Genomic DNA, 23,971 nt, shown 5'->3' with positions numbered 1-23,971 from the left:
CCTCAGAGTTATGAACACCTTGGGAATGGAGATTGTTCATCACTCTGAAATATTCGTAACTCTGAACAAAATGCTATGGTTGCTTTTTCAAAAGTTTACAACTGAACATTGACTTAATACAGCTTTGAAACTTCAATATGCAGAAGACAAATGCTGCTTTCCCTTTATTTTTCAGTAGTTTATGTTTAACACAGCACTGTACTGTGTTTGCTGCTCTGAGGCTTTTTTTTTTTTGGTTTCTGCTGCTGCCTGATTGTGTACTTCCAGTTCCAAATGAGGTGTGTGGTTGACTGGTCAGTTTGTAACTCTGGTGTTTGTAACTCTGAGGTTCTACGGTACTGAGGTAACCTCTTTTGGCTATCCAAGGACCAGATTCTGATACCTTTACTCACATAGAGTAGCACTTTACTCCACATGTGGTCCCACTGAAGTGAATGGGACTATTCCTGGAATTAGGTGCTGCTCACGGTGAATAAGAGTACCGTATCTGGATTTAAGTCAAATGGCAAGTTTTTACCAGTGATTTCTGTCCATCATTAGTTTGAATCTGAAGCCAGTTGGTTGTGATAAAAAAAAGTCATGATCTACATGGACAATGAATGAAATGAGGTGGTCATCTCAGGCCAGTTCTTAATGAGAGTCCACATCACAAAAAACAATACTCCAACTGGCAATCACAACAGAGCTCCAGGCGTGAATGAGCACTGAGAATGAACTACCCTCTTACTGCTAAAGAGGATTGCCATTAGATCTAGGTTGGGACACATTGTTGAGTTGCTGTTGAGGTAAATTGCAATGCTACTTGCCTGCATTGTTCTGTGGATCAGTGATTTAGGCAATCCTATCAATGTATCTCCTTTACCAAGATGACACATTTTGTGCATTTACCTTTTAGAGTCTAGAAGTTGTTATTTTTAATATCCGGGTGAAAAAATGTGTGTTTTGTCTATATACTCTTTATATATTATCATGACAAGTAAAAACTTGCCATTTGACTCTAGATCCAAATACCCTTATTCATAGTGAGCAGCACCTCACTCCACGTATCAGAATCTGGTGAAAGCAGAAGCTGGTGAAACCTTGTTATGGGTTGAGTTAAAGCCCCATTGAGATTAGTAAGTTTGAACTCAACCTTTAGTTAACATAACGATAAGTATAAGCCCCTCACCTCTGACAAAAGGCATGTGTTTACCAGCTTGCAGCCTAGTGTTGTTTGGGCTAGTGTGTGTGTGTGTGTGTGTGTTTGTGTGTGTGTGTGTGTATGTGTGTGAGAGAGAGAGAAGAGAGATCACATAGAAATGAAGATTAGCCAAGAACAGACTGAGGATATGTCTACACTACCCGCTGGATCGGCATATCGATATATCGATCCCCGAACTTGCTCCCATCGACTCCGGAACTCCACCAGGGTGAGCGGCGGTAGCAGAGTCGACGGGGGGAGCCGTGGCCATCGATCCCGCGCTGTGAGGACGGGAGGTAAGTCAAAATAAAATACGTCGACTTCAGCTATGCTATTCCCGTAGCTGAAGTTGCGTATCTCAAATTGATCCCCCCCTCCAGTGTAGATCAGGCCTGAGTGAGAGAGACAGCCTGAAGGAGCAACTCACAGAGTGTGGCTGGTCCTGTAAGAAAGCCAAGGAGAGGTTTTTGGGTCAAGGTGAAGGCTGACAAGAGTGCGCTTTGTGCTGTGAGCAAAAGAAGCTGTTTTCTGTTGCTTCCTTCTGCATTTGGAGACACAGGCTTTTGTATGCTCTTTGTAAGTAAACAAATTACCTCAAAGAAATACCTGAGTACCACCAATTTCTACTCTCCACTTGGTTACACACAGGGCCCCAAACTTTGCCTAGTCATTCAGGCCCAAAGGGGCAACAGTAGGTTTGAAAATTTACTTACAGCTGTTAGGGTTTTGGAAATAGGAGAAAAATAAGTTGCCTTATTAGTTGGGTAAACTAGGAAACAATATGGGTAGAATTTTTTTTTTAGAAAGAAAGCCCTGAGTTTGTTTGTTTGTTTTTGTCTCATGACCTACAATAGAAATTGTTGCTCCTACATTGATGGGAAAAGTCAAAAAATGCGCTTTCAGCTAAGGAAAAAAATAACATACAGAATAATGTTATTGCATGTGTAAAACAAAAGCCATATTCCATGTGTTGTAGATGGCCACAAAGTCAGCTTCTGCTTGCCTCGGCGGGTATTTGCGCCCACGTGGTCACCTAATCTAAACACAGTAGAAACACAATACAGCACTGTTTTGAACCTCCCAATGCTTTTCATAAAACCACTACACGTCATGCACCAGGATCACATTATATCAGCTTGGCTCAGAAAGACAGGCTAACAAAACCAGCTTCATGCATTGTGATTTGTGAAACTCAACTACTTTACGTTTGAGGAGGCATAATTATCTGTGCACACTATCTGTATTTAGAAACTACGTAAAAAAGAAGCAACATTTTGACAGGCTATTGGGCCATAGGGAAGATGAATTGTTTATTGGTATTTTGACAAATATTAATTGCATCATTAAACATGTTAAAGTGCAGTTCTACTCTGAAAAGTGATTATGTAAAGATGGCACCTTCTTCCTCAACAAATTTGCTCCCTCTGTGCATGCAGTCATTTATGCTGACTTTAGGAACCCAAATAAATGTTTAATGTTCAGTTTGAGATTTACAGATGAACAGCGCTGGGTAAGAGCTAGGAATTATAATAAACCTCATGGTGTCTCTGGTTAACAATCTGTAAAGTGGGAACAATTGCCTCATAGTTTGCCCTGCCGAAACAACAAAGCTCTGGGAGAGTGAGCTGGGTTCTTTTCTGCTTATAAGTCATCCACAGAATTGTTAAGTAGTGTTCAATTGAAGGCCCACCTGCACAACCCCTGTTTTCAAATTGTGTCCACACATACCGATATGACACCCCACTGAAGGAATACATTGCAGAGGTGCAACAGAAAACACCATTTGGCATGTAGGATCTTTGTTACTGGTGGCAATGGACAAAATAGAAAAAACAGAGCTTGGCTTTCAAGTCTGAAGATGAGTTTGCAGTTAGAAAAAACTCACCGTTTAACTTATGAACTGAATCATTGAGTCACAATAACTGGAAAACATCCCCATGTCATTTCCTGGAGTCAAACTATCCTTTAAATTACTACATGTTTGTATAATCATAGTCTCCACTTATACTGCACGCTCCATCTGAGGACCTCAACATGCTTTACAAACACTGACCCCGTCAGTGAGGCAATTATTCCCATTTTACAGATTGCTAACCAGAGATGCTGTGCAGTTTATAATAATTCCTAGCTTTTACACAGTGCTTTTCATCTGTAGATCTCAAAGTACATTACAAAGCAGTAAGAATCATTATCCCCATTTTATAGATGGAGAAACTGAGGCACCAAGAGGTGAAGTGACTTGGTTATGGTCAAATGATAAATCAGTGACAGATCTGGAAGTAGAACCCAAATCTCCTGACTCTTAGGGTACGTCCAGACTACCCACCCTATTGGCGGGTAGCGATCAATTTATTGAGGATCGATATATCGTGTCTCGTCTAGATGCGATATAGCGATCCCTGAACGTGCTCCCCGTTGACTCCGGAACTCCACCAGAGCGAGCGGTGGTAGTGGAGTCGATGGGGGAGGCGCGGCCGTCAATCCCACACCATGAGGACAGGAGGTAAGTCAAAATAAGAAGGTGTTCCCGTAGCTGAAGTTGCATATCTTACATCGACACCCCCACCCCTCCGTCAGTGTAGACCAGGCTACAGGCCTGTGCATTAACCAGTAGATGATGCTCCATCAAAAAGTCTGATTCCTTAGCTGTACATATCAGATTATGACATTACATTCTGCAACTACAGAGTAAAAACATCATGCAATTAAATAGCAGCAGAGTAGATACATGCTGTACTTGCCAAAAGAAATTGTTGTCTCTAAAGATACTGTGGAAGCAGGGAAAGTGAATTCCTATGTCTGGGTCTCAACTTCCTAGCATGAGTCCAGCTGAAGTCCCCCAGCTCGCAAAATATTTTGGTCCCCTTGGATGGAGGCAGGTCAACCTCATTTTGAGACCAACTGCCAGTGGCTCAGCACAATTGTGTTTCTTTTCTAATGGTGATCAGTAGAGGAGCTCCCTGGCAGAGCCAGAAATATTTAAGGTGGATCCAGCTCTGTGCTGCCCTTGAACTTCAATTTAGATGGCATATCTTTATTCTTTAACTGATTTTCCCACTTCCTCTTTAATTCCAAAATCCCCACTGACCCAGTGTGTCTTCTCACAGTGCCATTTTCCTTTAATGCTTTTAGTTGAAGTCAACTTTGAATTATCAGTGCATCTTTGAGGGGAGCAGTTAGTTCATTTGCATCTATTTCAGTGGACTAGGGGTGATTGGCTTCTTCGTTTCCTTCAGGTGCTGATACTCCTTTGGTGCTAGGCACATCAACACCCTCGTGTTTCACCAACAGCACTGACCTTTCAGCATGCTTTGCAGCTTTGACCCCCAAATTTATCCTGAAGTACTGAGTTCTCTGTCTAAGTTTGGGCAACTTCTTTTGCTACAATGGAGACTGTTTTCTTTCTTTGTCTCTTCCTTTTTATATTTGACTCAAGTGATCTTCAGAAGTGAATAGTTCTTCAAGGCTGTATTTGGGTCTTCTCCTGAACTAGAGATGCTACCAGAAGCTCCTTGGGAAGAGTTGAACACTTCAGATTTCCTGAGATCTCAAAATGTAAGTCAGGCCCATTCTCAGCCTGGAGGACTTCAAAGGCAGCTGTCTCAAAACTGTTGCCTAGTGCAACTTCCAAAATGCAGCCTTTGAATCATTGCCTGCTAGAGTGAGGTTTTGACACAGGAAGGCTTTGAGGTTTGGGATATCAGCACAGAACCACCCTTAAAACACCAAGTCCTTGCATCAATGCATTTTTTTAAAAATTGACTAGGTTTTAAGTTCACAATGTCACTTTAAATGTGTTAAAAGAATTGTTCAGGGAAGCTTACAGGCAACTGCTTGTATGATGTGAGCTTTGGACAGTACTGTTAATTACAAACTTTCATGAGCTCCAAAAATTGCAGGTCAAAAGATTAAAATCTAAATCTAAGCTTAAAATGTCAACTTTCTATTTCATTTTACTACACTTTCTTCACTCTAATTTTTTTGTTTTGTTCTCATGTCTGTACTCAAGAACTGAAGGGCTCACATATCAAGGGAAGGTTATACTATTCACTAACTAATCTGCCATTATGATTTTTCTTCATCAACACATTTTACTCAAGTGCTTTAAAGTGATCATTTATGAAATTATAAATGTACTTGCTCACAAAAACACAAGATGGCAGTGCTCAGTTCATTAGCAAACTGTAACAAGAGAGAATAACCACTCATTCTTTGTACAGTGAAAATAAATAGGCAAAAGATTATTAGTGACAGTGAGTACTTAACCCGTTCTCAGTGTGAGATGGACAGAATATTTCCCCCTGTAGTGTGCAAGAATATGTTTAGAACCCACAGATAACCACAGTTTTGATAAAAGGCCAAATTCTACACTGTTACCCTGAGAAATGTTTTGCTTAGCCAACTTATCTTCAGGCTGGTGAGAGAATGTGTCACTGAGTCCAATTTGTAGTGTATATGTATGTTTGTATTACAATGCTTGGGTACCCACAAAATACACATACATGTATACTAAACCCTAACATTTTCCCACAGTAATGCAAAATGCACTCAGTATATTTGTTTGACCTTCTGTGCACTCTCCTTCTCTGGCTGGCAAAACAGTGAATTTAATGACCATGTGTGTCAGTGCTGCTGTATAGTAATTGAACTGCTTTTAACACCTTTAAGGACCTGTTTTTTCTCCAAAAACCTGACATCCCTTTTTGTATGTATGTTTTTTGGGTACAATTTTGAAGGTGCGATTAATTGCATGGAAAAAATAGGCCATGTAGACACCCAGAAATCAGAGAGATGTCTACATGTCCTCCTGTGAGACTGCAGTTAATTGTGTTCACAAGTACAAACTGAAGGTGCAGAAAGAGAAGCTGTGAAGAATGACCTTTTGAGAAAGGTCCATAGATTTGAGGTGTTTAAGACTATCATCTTTATCAGGTCTGAAATGCTACAGTATTTCAATATGTTTCATGATATTAAAGTGTAATTTATATAGTTGTAAAACCCCTAACATTTAAAGATATGTCAGGTTTTAAATCACTGACAAAGGAGAGAATAGAACCACATTATCCATATCATAAAATGCCAGGATTGTCACTCTCAAGCCGATTATGTCTGTATAGTCAGCGTGAGGTAATGGGAAGCAGCCACAAAAATGGTTGAGGGCTCTTTTTGTTCAGAATATCACCAGGTTGAATCATCACTGGGTTTCGCGGTCTGTTACCATACAACTTTTAAGTTCTCCGCCATGTTGGCTTTACTAATTATACTAATGCAATAGTAAGGCATGTACTTATGCCCCGCCAAGAGATCTAGGCCATTGTGATGTCAGTGGTAACTCAACCAATCACCACGCTTACTCTACAGCTAATTTGCATGAAATAATTTCATTGGTTGTATGGTAGATTACTTGGCCCAAGTGCCACACAAATCAACACATCTTCCAGCAACTGCCCCTCAACACAAATTAACACAATCACCTACACAACAAGCACACACAATAACCCCAAACATCACTCTGAAGCATAGAATGTCTATTGTGATGGGAACAGTTACCAGCATGGCTGAGACCTCTTTATGTTTTGAATATCACCAGCTTCAATCATCACTGGTATTCACAGTTTGTTGCCACTCAGTTTTTTAAGTTCTGAGCCATGTTAGGTTTTTTAAAAAAAAATGCATGATACTTTATGAATTATACCCATGCGACAGCTACTAGTTTCTTTTAATCCCATGCAGTTCAAGGAGAAATACATTTTCGGAAGAACATTCCAAAATGTTCTATACATAATTCTATTATATTATTCATTGTTAATACTTATAGATTGATAAGCACCAATTGTCGTATTGGGGACTGTGCCTTTAAGGGCTGAGCTTCCCAAGCAGAGACTCTGCCCAGAGCATTGTGAAGCTCTCATTATGCACAACCAGTTTGAACCAGACACAATAAAGCAAGCCATTTGTACAAGTACCTTAAGCACTGAGTGACCACTGAACACCATGCTTGGTGCTGGGCAGATAAAGGAAGACATAGTTGCAGTCTAATGGCCTGCTCTTTCTCCCATTAAAGTCAATCAATTTTGCCATTAATTTTAGTGAGAGCAGAACTGGGCAGTAGGTCCTTGATGCTTTAAATACTTGCACACGTGGTTGACTCTTAAGCACAAGAGTAGTCTCATTGACTTCAATCTGTAAGTGTTTTCAGGACCGAGGTGGGGTCTATGGGCCTGATATGCTGGATTTAATGGGAGCTGAATGAAGTCCTAAATCGGGTATGTCAATTTAATTCTACTTTTTATCTGAACCATGTTTAATTTCACTGTGAATTCAAGGCAGGGCCATCATAACATGTTTACATTTTTACTGACTTTAAAGCTTTCCCCAATTGCTCCTGTTGCAGAATGGCATTTTATGAAAATTATAAGACTTTACAATACCCTAAAGTCAGGGGAGTTTTCCTGAGTGTCATACCAGCTTGCTTTTTATGAGTGGATAAACTTGGAAGAGTTTAATGCTGGGTTAAGAGAGCATAATATAGAATAGAGGAGGGAAGAATACTATCAGTGATGGCACTTGACTGGTTGTAGTCTCTGGTTCTTTGGAGTTTAATTCAATTATAAATTTATGAATTATTGGTTTAACACTGAGTCTAGAGGCGTGAGAGACAGTTAGAAGACTGAGTCAGTAGCAACAGGACAAATGATCATGAAATTGTCAGAGAGGATATGGCTAAAGTAGTTATGAACATTCACAGTCCACAATCCTTGCAAAGATCATATGACACCCAGCAATGTGCAGCCTCTTCTGCAGAAGCTGAATTAGTTCCCTGAATGTGTAACTTACAAGACTTATCTAAGGAGTAGAATATAAGCAGATTCTGCTTCATTTGAGGCTGGTTCACTGGAGGAGAGAGATGATCTTTTTACATTTTAAATTGCCCTTCTTTTTTATTATGATTTATAATTTATTTTTACTGATCTAAATTCATAAAATATTATAGTTTAGAAAACACTTTAGGAATTTGGAAGGAATATCCCAAAGGCAGAATGCCTTTTATATTACATTTCTGAATCTACATTTCAGTGGACAAATTACTTATACTAGGTACTTTTTGCCTGCATTATAACTATTGCTCATTTAATTACCTTAAATATCATGTAGTAAAAGGGCATTAGTAAGGTAAATACCATGACATTAAAAGATAAAATTCCTTTCCTGTAAAATAGAGTAATTTCCTAGTTGCAATGACTAAATAATCTGCAGGTATATATAAACACATGTACATGCATACCTATGGAGTTTCAGCTGAATCACAGCCCAGAATAATCAAGCAAAATGCCTAGAGATGGCCCTGAACCAAAATGTGAGAGCCCACACCACTGAACTTTGGGGAAGTTTAGATCCATATGGGAAATGCCCACCTCTAATTATGGCCTTCAAAATGATCCTCTTCAAAACCATATGGAATTATAGAATCATAGAACCATAGGGTGAGAAGGGACCACAAGGGTCATCTAGTCCAACCCCCTGCCAAGATGCAGTATTTCTTGTGTCTAAACCATCCAAGACAGATGGCTACCCAGCCTCCTTTTGAAAACCTCCAGTGAAGGAACTTCCACAACTTCCCTAGGCAGTCTGTTCCATTGTCCTAACTTTCTTACAGTTAGAAAGTTTTTCCTGAGATTTAATCTAAATCTTCTATGCTGTAGTTTGAACCCATTGCCTCTTGTCCTGCCCTCTATGACAAGAGAGAACAACTTTTCTCCATCTTTTTACAGCAGCCTTTCCAGTATTTGAAGACTGGTTTTCTGTCCCCCTCTCAATCATCTCATTTCCAAACTAAATATACCTAGTTCCTTCAGCCTTTGCTCATATGGCTTGCATTCCATCCCTCTGATCATCTTTGTCTCTTGCCTTCGGATCTTTTCCAGTTTCTCTACATCAGGGGTCGGCAACCTCTGGCATGCGGCTTGCCAGGATAAGTACCCTGGTGGGCTGGGCCAGTTTGTTTACCTGCCACTTCGGCAGGTTTGGCCGATCGTGGCTCCCACTGGCTGCAGTTCACTGTCCCAGGCCAATGGGGGCAGTGGGAAGCCGTGGCCAGCACATCTCTTGGCCCGTGCCACTTTCCACCGCCCCTGTTGGCCTGGAGTGGCAAACTGCGGCCAGCGGGAGTTGTGATTGGCCAAACCTGCTGACGCGGCAGGTAAACAAACTGGCTCGGCCCGTACTTACTCTGGCGAGCCTCGTGCCAGAGGTTGCCGACCCCTGCTCTACATCCTTTCTATATATTAGTGACCAAAATTGGACACCATACTCCAGCAGAGGCCTAACCAGTGCCGAGTAGAGTGGTACTAGCAACTCCCATGACTTGCATGCTATGCCTCTGTTAATGCAATCTAAAATTGCGTTTGCTTTTTTTGAAACATTGCATTGCATTGCTGACTCATGTTGAGGTTGTGATCCACCACAACTCCGCACACTCAGCACCATGGAAAGATGGATAGAACACACTTTAGAGACTACCCCCACCTGCTTGCCCAGTCTCAAGGTTTGTGGACGAAGGATATTAGCTAAACCATGTCCTAAAACACAGGTCCCCATAATGCAGAAGACTGTTCGGAGAGGCCCAGCTGGGGCCTGGGCCAGCCCCCATGCGGGGGTGGGGAGGGAGCACTACCCAGCTCCGTTTCCAGCCTCGGCCCCCAGCCAGGGCTCTGCTCCCAGCCTGGGCTTTGCTCCCAGCCCCACCCCTGCCCCCAGCTGTGTCCAGCCTCAGCTCCTTTACCCCTGTCCATATCCTTCCCCACCTCGGAGCCAAGAGTCCGCTCCCAGCGCCAGCTTGGGGGCAGGAGTGGACAGCGGTAATGGGGGGTGCAACCCTGAAAAGTTTGGGGATGACTACCCTAAAGGCTGGGAGCATCTCTCCTACAGCTCTGCTGGTCCAGGCACTCCAATACCCTGCACTGAACCGTAGGGTACGTCTACACTGCAGGCATCCTCTTCTATTCAGGCCACCCAAATAATATATAAAATTTACCCCTTCAGTATTCAGCTTGTCCTCCTGGCTATGACCCAGATGTGACACTGTTAGAAAGTCGAAGACAGAGGCAGCATATTACTCTCAATCTGTCACAAGGGAAGGAAATGCCATCATTCTCCATGTTTACTCATTACTTACTCAAACTTCCATTTACTTCGTGGAAGTTTAGCTTGAGTAAGAACCAACTAAAAATGAGCTCAGCACCTTAGGCTGAAAGAAGATACAATGAGAATGCGCTTGGTTCAAGTGAATGTTATAGAAACTAAGCACTTCATTATGCTATATCCTCAATAATTACTGTAAAAATTCAAAATATCAAAAGGTTTAAGTGACCATTAGGGATAATACTTAGAAAGGTGTATCATTTACTTCCATGGGAGCTGGATTGAGCCCCAAAACCTTCAGCACTTTGGTAACACTGCTCTACAGCCAAAATGCTTCTGAAATAAATGTAGTCAAACTTTACTAATTCTGGGTCACTGAGAATGAAAATGATGCTTAAAATTGTTGATTGGCTCTAGTTTTCAAGTTATGCTATTGGGTCAGTATATACGACCCTTGACTTGGGAATAGCGGAGGATAAGTGAGTTATAAAGGGAAGGGATCTCAATTTAAACCAGAAATGGCTAAACTACATCTTTGACTGGATCTATGAATAAATCTATGACTGAGTTTGGACAGTACTTGCTTTTTAGGCAAAATAATGAATGATGCAATCTGAAGCTGGTATTGTGTCATACATGATATGAATTGCATCATGTTATTCCTAGAAGTCATGGATGATGCAATCATAATGAAGCTTACATCACTCTGCTGAACAAATTGCCCTATATCAGCTCTAGAAATCATACAGTTTCATGCTCTCTTATTTGTCAGTGTTTGATTTTGCAAAGGGACACATTTCTGTTTAGCCAAAGTGAGCAGAGATGCCTCGTACTTGTGTGAACAGGGCAGATAACTTCTGCTATGTTTGTGGTGAAGTGACTTTTGCATCACAAAAGCGCAGTATAACCACTATGGTTAAGAAAGCCTATCACCTTTATTTTGGCTGCAAAATTGGAGATCAGGACAAGAGGTGGGCCCCACACATATGCTGCAACACTTGTGCAACAAATCTTCGCCAGTGGTTGAACAGGAAAAGGAAATCTATGCCTTTTGCAGTGCCAATGATTTGGAGAGAGCCAACAGATCATACCAGCAATTGTTACTTCTGCATGGTGCCTCCAGTTGGGAAAGGTGTGTCAAAGAAGAAAAAGTGGACTGTGCATTATCCAAACATTCCATCAGCTATACGCCCAGTACCCCATGGAGAAGGACTGCTGGTTTCTGATGCACCAGAATCATTCTCACTTGAGTCAGATGAGGAAGAGGAAGAGGATGAAACTTCTGGTCCTGAACCATCAATATCACAGGACCCACATTTTCTCCCATCCTCCTCCGCTGAACCACACACAAGGTGAACTGAATGACCTTGTCAGGGATTTGGAACTACCCAAGAGTAAGGCAGAGCTGTTGGGCTCCAGACTACACCAGTGGAATCTCCTGGCAGGTGATGTTAGGGTTTCCATGTTCCATGACCGTCAAAAGAATCTTGTCCCATTCTTCTTCATGGAAGGTGATCTTGTAGCCTGCAACAACATCGATGGTGTGATGACAGCCCTCAACATCGTTCACGATCCAGATAAGTGGAGACTGTTCATTGAGTCATCGAAGACGAGTCTTAAAGCTGTTTTACTGCATAATGGCAATGTTTTGCCATCAATTCCAGTTGGTCATGCAGTCCATATGAAGGAAACCTATGACAACATGAAACAACTTTTGAGGTGCATAAACTATGACCAACATCAGTGGCAACTTTGTGGCGATTTGAAGGTTGTTGCTCTCTTGCTTGGTCTGCAGACTGGATACACAAAGTACTGCTGTTTTCTCTGCGAATGGGATAGTCATGCAAGAGATTCCCACTACATCAAGAAAGATTGGCCACTCTGACAGTCATTGGAGCCTGGGAGGAAAAGTGTTCAGCATCCACCACTTGTTGAATCAAAGAAGATTTTGTTACCACCCTTACACATCAAGCTGGGTCTGATGAAGAACTTTGTCAAGGCCATTGACAAAACACAAGCAGCTTTCAAGTACCTCCGTGGAAAATTTCCAAGGTTAAGTGAAGCTAAGATAAAGGAAGGTGTCTTTGTTGGTCCTCAGATTCGTGAACTTCTTCGAGATGATGCATTTGACCATGCACTGCGTGGCAAGGAAAAGACGGCATGGAAAGCCTTCCAGTTAGTGGCAATAAATTTTCTCGGAAACAACAAGGCAGACAACTACAGGTTGTTGGTGGAAAACCTCCTCAAGGCATACAAAAGCCTTGGTTGCAACATGTCACTAAAGATACATTTTTTGCACTCTCATCTAGATTTTTTTCCACTGAACTGCGGAGCAGTGAGCGACGAGCACGGCGAGCGATTTCACCAGGACATTGCAACAATGGAGAAACGCTATCAGGGCAAATGGAGCCCATTAATGCTTGCAGACTATTGCTGGACAGTGGCAAGAGATGCTCCATTTAATGAATACAAGAGACAAGCCAAGAAGCGCCGAGTAGACACTGAATAGGACTAAACTATGTACATAATAGTTTTTTGCCTTTTGTTTCATAATAAATTTTAGTTATATAACCCTTTTGCTGATTTTTAAAGTGTTACATAAACAGGACAGGTGAAATATTATCATGTAAAGCAACCATAAACACATGAAAAGACCTAGGTTTACAATTTATGATTAAAACTCTACTATCTACACAATATATATAGACATAAAATGTAAAAACTTACATAACTTAGAAACAGTAGCCAATCAGTTGTTTTAATTGTCATATTTGAATTCAGCACATCAAAATACATAGTAAATAGCATATTTTATCTCTGAAGCAGACGACTTCTCAAAAATTGTAGACCAGTGTAATTAAAACAATCCATTTTATGCTAGAGAATGGAAAACAAGAGTCTGGAATAATAGAAAAATGTTTATTTGGCCTTTTTATTTTAGCTGCGCTCACTAAAAATGCCTACAAAAATAATATCTTGTACAACAAAAATATTTTGTACAAAAATGCTACCAGAACTCTGACTTCTAAAGTTTTAAGAAGCAGATTGATCAGATGTTGGAAGTCTATTTTCTTATTTTATTCACCTGCACTCAAAAATTATTTTTTTGTTTCCTAAACAATCATCAACCTGTTATGCATATAGAGTGTAAGGAATATAGAAGTTCTACAGTATAGAAGTTAAAAGATAATTGTTTTGAAATCAGCATCTACTTCTCTGTACATATTTTTCTTTAGCAATAGTTACATTTCTCAGAGCTTACTGTATCAAATGTTATTGTGTGGGAATGGCCATAGCTCACCATAACACTATAATTAAAAACAGGGCTGTCCAGTATACATTTGCTACACTAATGCAGTATTCACTTTTATACAAAATTTACTATGCACAGGATTTGGGCAGCTGAATCATCCCCCAACATGTCAAGGTCTAAAAGCTTATGACAGCTAAGGCCAATTTCCTCACTTAAAAAAATGTGATGACTGATTAGTAATTCACTTATTCAGATCTGAGACTAGACATCCACATTCCCACACAACATCAGAATATTTTTTTTTAAATCATAGGCAAAATTGTATAGTCAATAGGTAATACGGCTGCCTCCCACAAGCTGTTCGTCTGTGTCTACAACGTTTTTGCAAGACAAAAGCCGGGCTACAATATCTCAGTCTACTGTAGCTATCTGTTTCATACTGTGAGATAATGCTGCTCATTTCTGCAGAGCCACAAGGTTGCCTGTCAAATTAGTAATTTTTGGAACACTATATTATTGTTTTTTTAAAAAAATACAAAAATATAATTACATCAATGTGCAGACAAATAAACCATCCTAGTAGCTCCATTGAAGTAAATGGGGCTACTCACATGCTTCAATATGTGCTTAAGTATCTTGCCACACCAGCACTAAAGATGGGAAGGAAGAGAAAGAAACTATTGATATTATATTTAAATATGTTCAGTTCTACTCTGAAAACTGACTACAAATGGCATTATATGTTTCCAGGTTTACTGTCTCAGGCGCGGATCCACAAAGGTACTTAAATGCCTAAACCCCAAACTTAGGCACCTAAGTCCCAGTTTTAGGTGCCACTGCAATCCACAAAATCCAGCTTGGATGCTGCCTAAAACCCTGTAGGAGCTTAACTTACTCAGCACCTAAATTTTCAGGGCAAAAATTCCCTAGGCAGCTATGTCTCCGCCTTAAGGCATGGCCGTGGTGCTACACTGTAGGTATCCAGATGTCTATCTCCCGCCTAAGATCCAGAGTGATCCACAAACCACGGATGATAAGCACTCCCCTGCCTATCTCATCCAGGGGGCTGTATCCATTAGGTGTTCTCAAACTGCCTCCTGAATTGGGTCCCTTTCAAAAGGTGGCTAGAAGAGGAAGTGGTGGTGCTGCTGCTGCTGCCCTCCTTATAACTTTTAACCCCGTGGTCAGAGCACCTACCTGCAGGGCTGGCTCCAGGCATCAGTGGAGGAAGCATGTGCCTGGAGCAGCACATGCTAAGGGGTGGCATTCCATCCATTCTTGGGGCAGCACAGTCCGGGCAGCGTTTTTTTTTTTTTTTTTTTTTTGCTTGGGGCGGCAAAAATAGTAGAGCTGGCCCTGCCTTCCTGGGATGTGGGAGACCCAGGTTCAATTTCTCCCTCTGCCGGATGAGGAGAAAGGGATTTGAATAGAAGTCTCTCACACCTCTCAGCTCTGGGATATTCTGAGGTGGGGCTCGCTCAGTCTCTCCTGTTGAAGTGATTCCACTTTGGATTAAATAATTAAAGAGTCATTGAGCCGGAGCATATGTGAGAATGACTCGATAGCCTAGTGGCTCGGGCACCACCAGGGATGCAGGAGACCCAGGATCCAGCTCCTTGGTGCCAGTGATTCTTATTATTTATCCAAAGTGGAATAGCTTCAACAGGAGAGATTTAGGGACTCCTCCCACCATCAGAATATCCCATAGCTCAATGGTTAGAGCTCTCTCCTGACCCATGTAGAAGACCCCTTGTCAAATCCTTTTTCCTCATCAGGCAGAGCGGGGGAATTAAATCTAGGTCTCCTGTATTCTGGGTGAGTGCATTAGCCACTGCACTCAAAGATAGAAACCACTGCTTTCCACTCCTCCTCCTCTTTGCTGTGTGCAGTGAGGCAGGCACCTAACTCAATCTCACAAGAAATGACTTTGGCACTAAGCTGCCTGACTCCAGGAGAGGGGTTCCTGCTTTGAATCACTAGCAGAGATAGGCGCCTCCCTGCAGCCTGGATTTAGGCACCTATTTCCATGAGAGGGGCGGGACTTAGTACACCCCTTCTTGTCATCATCTCCAGAGGCTAATTTAGGTGGCTCCTGGCCTAACATGCTGGCTTTTGTGGATCGCATTCTAAGGCTCTTATCTCTCCCCGTTCATTGTATAGGGAGCTTAGGTGCCTAAATCAGGCTTTGTGGATCCCATTATTGTTCCAGTGATTTTTCTAGGCCCCTAAAGGTTAGGTGCTTTGACACTGAGGCCTGGTCTACACTAAGGGGGGGGTCGAACTAAGGTACGCAACTTCAGCTACGCGAATAGCGTAGCTGAAGTCGAAGTACCTTAGTTCGGGCTACTCACCCGTCCAGACGCCGCGGGATCGAAGTCCGTGGCTCCACCGTCAACTCCGCCACCAACACTCGCTCTGGTGGAGTTCCGGAGTCGACGGGAGCGCGTCCGGAGTTCGAACTATCGCATCTAGATTAGACGCGATAGTTCGAACTCCGAGAAGTCGAACGCTGCCCGTCGACCCGGCAGGTAAGTGTAGACCTACCCTGAGTGTTGCAATGCTTATGCCCCTTGTGGCTGTGGGCCTTGGTGCTTTCCTGATCAATTTTTCTCAGTTTACAATTAAAAAGATGCATTCTCCCTCCTAACTGCCAGCCCCACAAACTCAGCCTAGGATCTTAAAGTCATGTATCATCACCAGTAAAAAGATTGTGTAATTGGTACTTGGCAATAATAGAATTCAAGAGGACTAAAAGTGGTAAAAACATACATGCGTCAATTAAGTCAGCAAGTAAGACTTGGAACACACACAAGGAGCCACTCTGTTGAGTAAGAGAGAGTGATTTTTCCAACTAGAACTGCACGTTAACACATAGGTCAGAAGTCTAGATATTAAAAAGTAGTTAGCCAGTCTCTTGAGAGGCATTGGTAATACACACCAGATCCACATATTTGTAGACAATATAGTAAGCCACAGTATTACCCAAACACTTCTGTGTAGAGCTCAATTGCTCCATTGACATTTTAGTTCTGTTGAGAAGATGCTCATCAAGGAGAGCAGAAGCAGCAGTGCAACAAACCAGTGGGATTATGTTGAAAGTCAAGGAGTGGATTGTGAGGTATGAACTCGGATTTATTAAATATGGTGCAGCACTGACTGGTACTATGCTTTAGAATCAAGCTTATAATAATATTATATATAATATAAAATATATTGAAGGGGAAATTTGACTAAAGCAGAGCTGACACTAATAACCCCTTGAAAATTCAAGTACCTTTGAACAAAAAATGACCTTTGTGTAGCCTGAGTTATTTTTTTATCCACACAATTGTCAGTAGCGGAAATGCTTTGATCCTTGCTCTTAATGAACTTGCACCAAATTTTCAAAAGTGCTCAGCATTCACAATTAGGATGCTTCATATCATTTTTAAAAGAGCTCAGCTTCCACTTGGTTACTAAAGTTAAGAATTGCTGGTGGCTTGCATGTGATTCTGACCTAGAGATGAAATGGGCTTCATTGGGATCTCAGTTAACGTCAAACTCAATCGCTAGCAACGTATATTTCTCAACATCCTGATGCTACAGTGATCCAATCTACTGCCCCCTTTTTTTGTTTTTTGTTTTGGGTGGGGGAGGAGAGGCTAAGTCAAGATTCAATGTATTTCCCTGTTTGGCATCACATTAACGCTACATCTAAGCCACTGGGAAGGCTACCAGCCTTGTCTGTAAATATTATTGCATTAAAGGGTTGCTAGACCCATTTCATTTTCTTAATTTACCATGTAAAGAATCTGGGGACAAGGGAGTCTGATTCAAAGCCCACTGAAGTGAATGGAAGTCTTTCTGCTGCCTAGAGTAAGTTTTGGATCAGGCTCTAAGATGGAAATCTGAAAGCTACATCTGACCAGATCTGTATGAAACCCAAGTTTGTAAGTGCTGCATGGGAAACAAACCAAAGTTAATTACAGTGATCTTAAAGTTAATACACTTCATCGTCTATAGGATAATTAGGTACACATGGCTAGACAAACGATATATTTTTCAGTCATAAGACAGAGGGGTTTTACAATGAAGCCACGACAGCTGTTTTTGCTAAACATGATGCAGTACTGACTGGCCCTGTGCTTGAGAACCAAGAGATAAAATGTATGGAAGGGAAAATCTCAGTCACCCCAGAGTCGTCCTTGCTATGGGAGGAAGCTGTTTGGCAGATGGGTGACAGCTATCATTTTCATTGAAATCTGAAAAACCTATCTAAATGCGAGAGGAGGATAAATCCTCTCCCCCAACCCACCCTGCCCGGCCGCCCAGTATAGGATGTGAGGAAGGGAAAATAACTAAACTGGCCTTTTAGTTTACTGAGATACAGTGTAAAATAGACTCAAGGCGACTAATATCCTCACAATTTTGCATGGTTAGGCATTTTAACACAGTTTTTCTCATGTAAAGAAAACCAAGAAAAACAGAGCCATTATGACTTTACCCACCTACTGACAAAGCCTGAGAAGATCTTATTTCTCAGACCTTTGTCAAATTTCCAGTCTATCTAGTGGTAATTCTCTTCCTCTCTTATAAGATAAATATGTGAAATAGTCTCAAAGGACAATAGCTTTTCATGTGCGAAAACAAATTTTGATCGCTCTCTCTCCTTGCACTCTACTCTTTAACCTTATTCTTCTGGCCACGGGAATAAAGTCTGCTCCTGGTCTTTTACATAATTTAGGAGACAGAATATATTCTGAGAAAACAAATGCATAATTGGTAGATTGTTTTGGAGGGTTTTTTGCATGTCTGTTATATACTTTTTAAGTTTGCAGCGTTGTTGTAGCTGTGTTGCTCCTAGGATATTAGACAGGCAATGTGGGTGCGGTAACATCTTTTACTGAACCAGCTTCTGTTGGTGAGAGAGACAAGCTTTTGAGCTACACAGCTTCTGCGCTATGGAGCTTTTATGCTTCAGGTCTGAAGAAGACTCTGTGTGGCTTGAAAGCTTCTCTTTCACCAACAGAAGTTGGCCCAGTAAAAGATATTACCTCACTCGCCTCTCGCTATTATACCTTTAAATTGATTTTAATAAGACAGATAATAGAAGAACATACACAGAGCATTGCAAGGTGCTTAAAAGAAAACCATTTTATGATGAAAATAGTGAAACTGAATATATACTGAACAAAAGGAACATTAATGCCCGAGGGCTGGGGATTCAGCAGTTGTGGAAGTTGTTCTTCATGCAAAACTTGGATTGGGCCGATATAAAATGGGAGTGACTATTATTTATTTAATATATAGCACCATTGACATGCATGAGACTTTACAGAACATGTCAAAAAATGGATTCCCTGACCAGAAAAGCTTCCAATCTAAAGTTATTCATGAGTGTTTGCAAGATCAGGTCTTTTGTTAAGAACAAAAGGTGACAAGGACACTGCCATTATGTGGTCACTTCGGAGGGTAGTGCTTGTGTACTCTAAGCAATAATCAATATATAGTGAAGTCAATGAAAACAGTAGGTGCTCTGCCCTCTGAAAATCACTTCAGTTATTTAGATGTCTAAATATGAATTGAGCAGCTTAGCTTTAGGTGCCCAAGTTTGAAAATAGTGGCCTATGCCAATTTCAGGTCTCATTAATTTCAATGAGAGTTGTGAGAAAAGTCCCTAGTTGGCTTTGAAAATCTAAACAATAGTTTTCATCTGATGGATTTCTCTGCAGTAATATGTTCAAAGGCTACTGTTTATTCAAGTCAATCCGTTTTATACACACAGCATGGGAGAATGAGCTGGATTCTATTTTGGCTCACACATTATCAACAGGATTGTAAATAGAGTTTATAGGAAGGCACTGGGTCAAGATTACTGGAATCTATTCCCAGATCTGCTCATGAATTACTGTGTGACTTTGAGCTAGTTATTAAAACCTTTCCATGTCTCAGGCTAACCATTAGTAAAGTGGGTAAAATAAAGAGTAACTCAAAGGGATGCAGTAAGGCTTAATGAGCTGATATTTGTAAAGATTTTTGAGATCTTTGGAAGACGTGTTATATAACTTCAAGCAGAGCCATCCTTGGGTAGGGTAAATCGGGGTGACCTCTCCAGACCCTGTGCTCTGTGGGAGGCCCACAGGATGGTGCGATTGGCCGGCATGCTTGGTCCCGGAAGAGATGAATCCATCACTTGTGCCCCAGCCCCCCTGCTCCAGGCCCTGCACTTTGGTGGGGGGCCGCAGGCTGGTGCAACTGGCTGGCACAGTTGGTCCAGGAAGAGATGAATCCATCACTTCTGCCCTCGGCCCCACACCCCCCTAGGGACGGCCCTGACTGCAAGGTATTACTATTACATGATGATGAAGTAAGTTCTCTTTCCTATGTAAAACTAAATCAATGCTTCCTGGTGTTTTGCTATTGATTGACAACTGCTATAAAAATCCTAACCCACATCCATTTCCTCATAAGTGTTTTGAATTGTGCTGTAAAGAACAACAGTTTAAACAGTCTTGTTAATAGTTAAACTGGCTATTTAACTTTCATAAAGAGTGGGAAGCATGAGATAGTATTTCCAGCTTCACATAAGTGCCATCAAAAACCTTTTGTTTTGTTTTTCAAGAATACGTTAGAAATTTTCCAGAATGTTAGAAATATAAATTTATTTCATATGTAACTTTGTTATTTCCTGATTTTCTTCCAAGACATCTTACCCTTTATCTTGCCAGGACAGAGTGTGTTGTCTGACCACTTCCCCATCGCAATTAAGGATTGAAACCACTTGCTTACGCACAGCTGAGACCATCATACCTAACCCCAGAGGAGGCCAGAAACTCCCAGCACACTGCTTTTCCCAGGCCGGGCAAGGGGCCCAGAGCACTGAAGGACAACATGCTGTATGTTAGAGGACTGTCAGATGGTGACAATCCAAATGAGTGGAAACCTTTACAACAGTGATGGGTGAGATTTGAAGCGTCTCGCTCTAAAATATATTGCAAAAGCTTTCATCGTAAGAGGGGGGTATAGTATTTCAAAAATCAGCCTTAAAAATTCAGTAAGTAGGAGTCTCTCCCAATTAAGTGAGGTTTAGTTGGAAGCTTTGCTATAACCCTGTAGCATATGTTCAGCAATGAGTGACAAAGAACCACAGGCTTGCAAGGAGCTAATTTTAAAACAAAGTGTATATTAAAATGGTACAGACTCCTTCATGAGTCTCACTCCAAGCATTCGGTCTTCTCTTGCCTCGTTCTCCAGCATCAGTGCCTTAAGAGGAGAGTCTAGCCCAGGTCTTTGGAAGGGGGACAGGGCATAAAAGACAAAGGGTAGGAAGCATTTCATATCTCCCTGATTTTGGAATGGGAACCTTTCCATTGATTTCAGCCGGCTTTGAATTAGGCCTCTAGTACTTGACTAATTTTTAAAACAACCAGCATAATATGAAATAAGATTCAAAATCATCTTATCTTGAAGATGCAAGGGGCTGTTAATTCTGGATTATGATTTTGATGTGAATGGGGGTTATGGATCATGAATATCAAACCAGTATGAATCACTGTTAGTTTTCCATGATAGCAGTCATGCACCATTATTTCTATACTGTTGTCTTGTCTGTGACTTTAGTAATCTGGATAGCTTAGTAGCTATTGTTCTGTCCTCTTTTTAAGGCCAGTGTTGAAAGACTTTACAATAACAATTCATCTGGTATTCCACGCCACCAAACAGTACATGAGGACTAAGCAGGATGGAGTTGTATTGGATACAAGTCCACGTGGCAACATTTTTGAAATACTGTTACACTGTCATAATTTGAGGACTGGGTGTTTTCTTAGGATAAGTCAACAGTGGGAGGGGAAGACAACTGTCAAATGACACACTCATGCGCACACAGCTTTTAGGTGTGGGGACTGCTATGTCTACAGGCATATTTAGTTTGAAAGAGCCTCTGTCCAAAAGATCCAGTTCAGAGTAGTTAAGAGGGAAGAAATGACCACAGTGGGTTTTTAGCTTTTACTTTTAAGTTAGTCTGAAATGACCCACAGTTTGAAACTATGAAGCTGTCCAGATTTATTGTGTTCTGGAGCCATTAATTATAGTGTGTCCCATTTCTGTTTATTTGTCTTAGTTCTTCTCGGTGTTGAAAGACTGACCCTCATGGACATAAAAAAAGACTATCTAGCTTCATCTGTCTCACCATCTTCTGTGGCTCAAGCCCTTGCGGTAGGGCACTTCCCCAGACTACTGGAAACAGCCAGATGCAGTGGTGGTATATTGAGTTAAGAAACAGTAGTCATTTAAGATGTCAATATGAATATATCAAAAAATAGAGTATATAAGTATATTACAATGTATGTAAGATTCCAGAGCAAATAAAACCAAGCATCTATGGGGTATGCTGGAGAGCTGCAAAATTTGGCAGTTTGTATTTGGAAAAACCTCCCTTAGTTTCCTTTGTCCCTGCCCTGAGACTGTGGTAAGTAGCACAGAAACCAGCAGGCCAACCTTATTTTTCTAAACTATTGACTAATCACTGAGTTCATGTTCAAGATAACTGTGGTGAACCAGTTCATGAACTTCTTGAACTTTTACTATCCCATCACGGCTTATATGGACAGTAAACTGCCATTTAATAAATTATGAGTCTTGTAGCTAAAAATTAACCTTGGGCCAAATTATCCCTTCTACACACATGTCCGGAAGGGAAAAAAGTAAGTAGAAAACTAAGCTCTCTGACTTTTTGACTCATTCACCCCTCAGGGGAAAGACTTAAGTTCTGGCACAGAGGGGAAAGGGGCATAGTCTCCCACCTGCACGCAGTCTAATAATAGGTGGTGCATTCTGGCCCTGACCAAGAATTTCAGATTGTGTGTGTGGAACAGAAGTCTGTGCTCCTCTCTGGACTCACCTCCCAATTGGCAACATGGTCGGCTTAATGGTGTTGCTTCCAGTGGTCTTTGTCCTGTGCTTGTACTCAGTGACCTTCGCTTATCTTAGCAGTATTCAACTCGGAGGCATTTACTGGCAGAAAATGGGTTGGGTTTGGAGGGAAGCAAATTATGTACAATGGTTGCTGCCAGTTCTGCCCTCTCTGCCTCAATACAATGCTCATCAGAACTCACCCATGAAGTGTTCACATACACAGGGCTTACTGCAGGATCAGGGAAAGGGTGGAACATGCCTCAGTCAGTGACTCGACTCTCCCTTTCACCTGCATCAGGCAGATATGGTCAATATTCAATACTCACCTTTACTCCATGTAATGATAAGAGTATTTGGGCCTATGCATTGATACCATTATTAGTATTTCCAGCTACCAGGTGTGCATGTGCTCTAGTCCAGGGATTCCCAAACTGGGGGTCAGGACCCCTCAGGGGCTCACAAGGTTATTACATGGAGCGGGTCGCAAGCTGTCAGCCTCCACCTCAAACCCCACTTTGCCTCCAGCATTTTTAATGGTGTTAAATATATAAACAAGTGTTTTAAATTTATAATGGGGGTCGCACTCTGAGGCTAGCTATGCGAAAGGGGTCACCAGTGCAAAAGTTTGAGAACCAATGCTCTAGTCACTGCTATTGCGGCTCCTTGTGGCCCATCTGGGAATTAGCTCATGACCAGTCTGACGCTCTCTCCTTTGGTTTCTCACCCTGTGGTCTCACTTGCTCTCTCTGGAGTCAGCTTACTCCCTGTCATTAATCATAAGAACATAAGAACATAAGAAAGGCCGTACCGGGTCAGACCAAAGGTCCATCTAGCCCAGTATCTGTCTACCGACAGTGGCCAATGCCAGGTGCCCCTGAGGGAGTGAACCTAACAGGCAATGATCAAGTGATCTCTCTCCTGCCATCCATCTCCATCCTCTGACGAACAGAGGCTAGGGACACCATTCTTACCCATCCTGGCTAATAGCCATTTATGGACTTAGCCACCATGAATTTATCCAGCCCCCTTTTAAACATTGTTATAGTCCTAGCCTTCACAACCTCCTCAGGTAAGGAGTTCCACAAGTCGACTGTGCGCTGCGTGAAGAAGAACTTCCTTTTATTTGTTTTAAACCTGCTGCCTATTAATTTCATTTGGTGACCCCTAGTTCTTGTATTATGGGAATAAGTAAATAACTTTTCCTTATCCACTTTCTCAACATCACTCATGATTTTATATACCTCTATCATGTCCCCCCTTAGTCTTCTCTTTTCCAAACTGAAGAGTCCTAGCCTCTTTAATCTTTCCTCATATGGGACCCTCTCTAAACCCCTAATCATTTTAGTTGCTCCTTTCTGAACCTTTTCTAGTGCTAGAATATCTTTTTGAGGTGAGGAGACCACATCTGTACACAGTATTCGAGATGTGGGCGTACCATGGATTTATATAAGGGCAATAATATATTCTCAGTCTTATTCTCTATCCCTTTTAATGATTCCTAA

General features: G+C 41.6%; 1 long non-coding RNA gene across 5 annotated transcripts in view; it reads left to right on the top strand.

Annotated features, from left to right (window-relative positions):
* Positions 1-268: 268 nt before the first annotated feature.
* Positions 269-23,971, top strand: part of LOC120395862 — a 36,880-nt gene continuing 13,177 nt past the window's right edge. The window contains exons 1-6 of one of the 5 annotated variants that reach the window (XR_005592857.1): positions 1,434-1,476; positions 4,627-4,735; positions 7,380-7,446; positions 16,602-16,692; positions 20,282-20,513; positions 21,676-21,825. This is a non-coding gene — a long non-coding RNA (uncharacterized LOC120395862). Of the gene's footprint in view, positions 1,477-4,626; positions 4,736-7,082; positions 7,447-15,998; positions 16,693-20,281; positions 20,514-21,675; positions 21,826-23,971 lie in introns of those variants that run through there. The other 4 variants (XR_005592858.1, XR_005592860.1, XR_005592859.1 and 1 more) reach the window with 4 other exon arrangements.

This window comes from Mauremys reevesii, linkage group 1 (genome assembly GCF_016161935.1).
Source record: "Mauremys reevesii isolate NIE-2019 linkage group 1, ASM1616193v1, whole genome shotgun sequence".
In the NCBI taxonomy this organism is placed as follows: Eukaryota; Metazoa; Chordata; order Testudines; family Geoemydidae; genus Mauremys; species Mauremys reevesii.
This window is presented reverse-complemented; position numbering and strand designations above follow the sequence as displayed.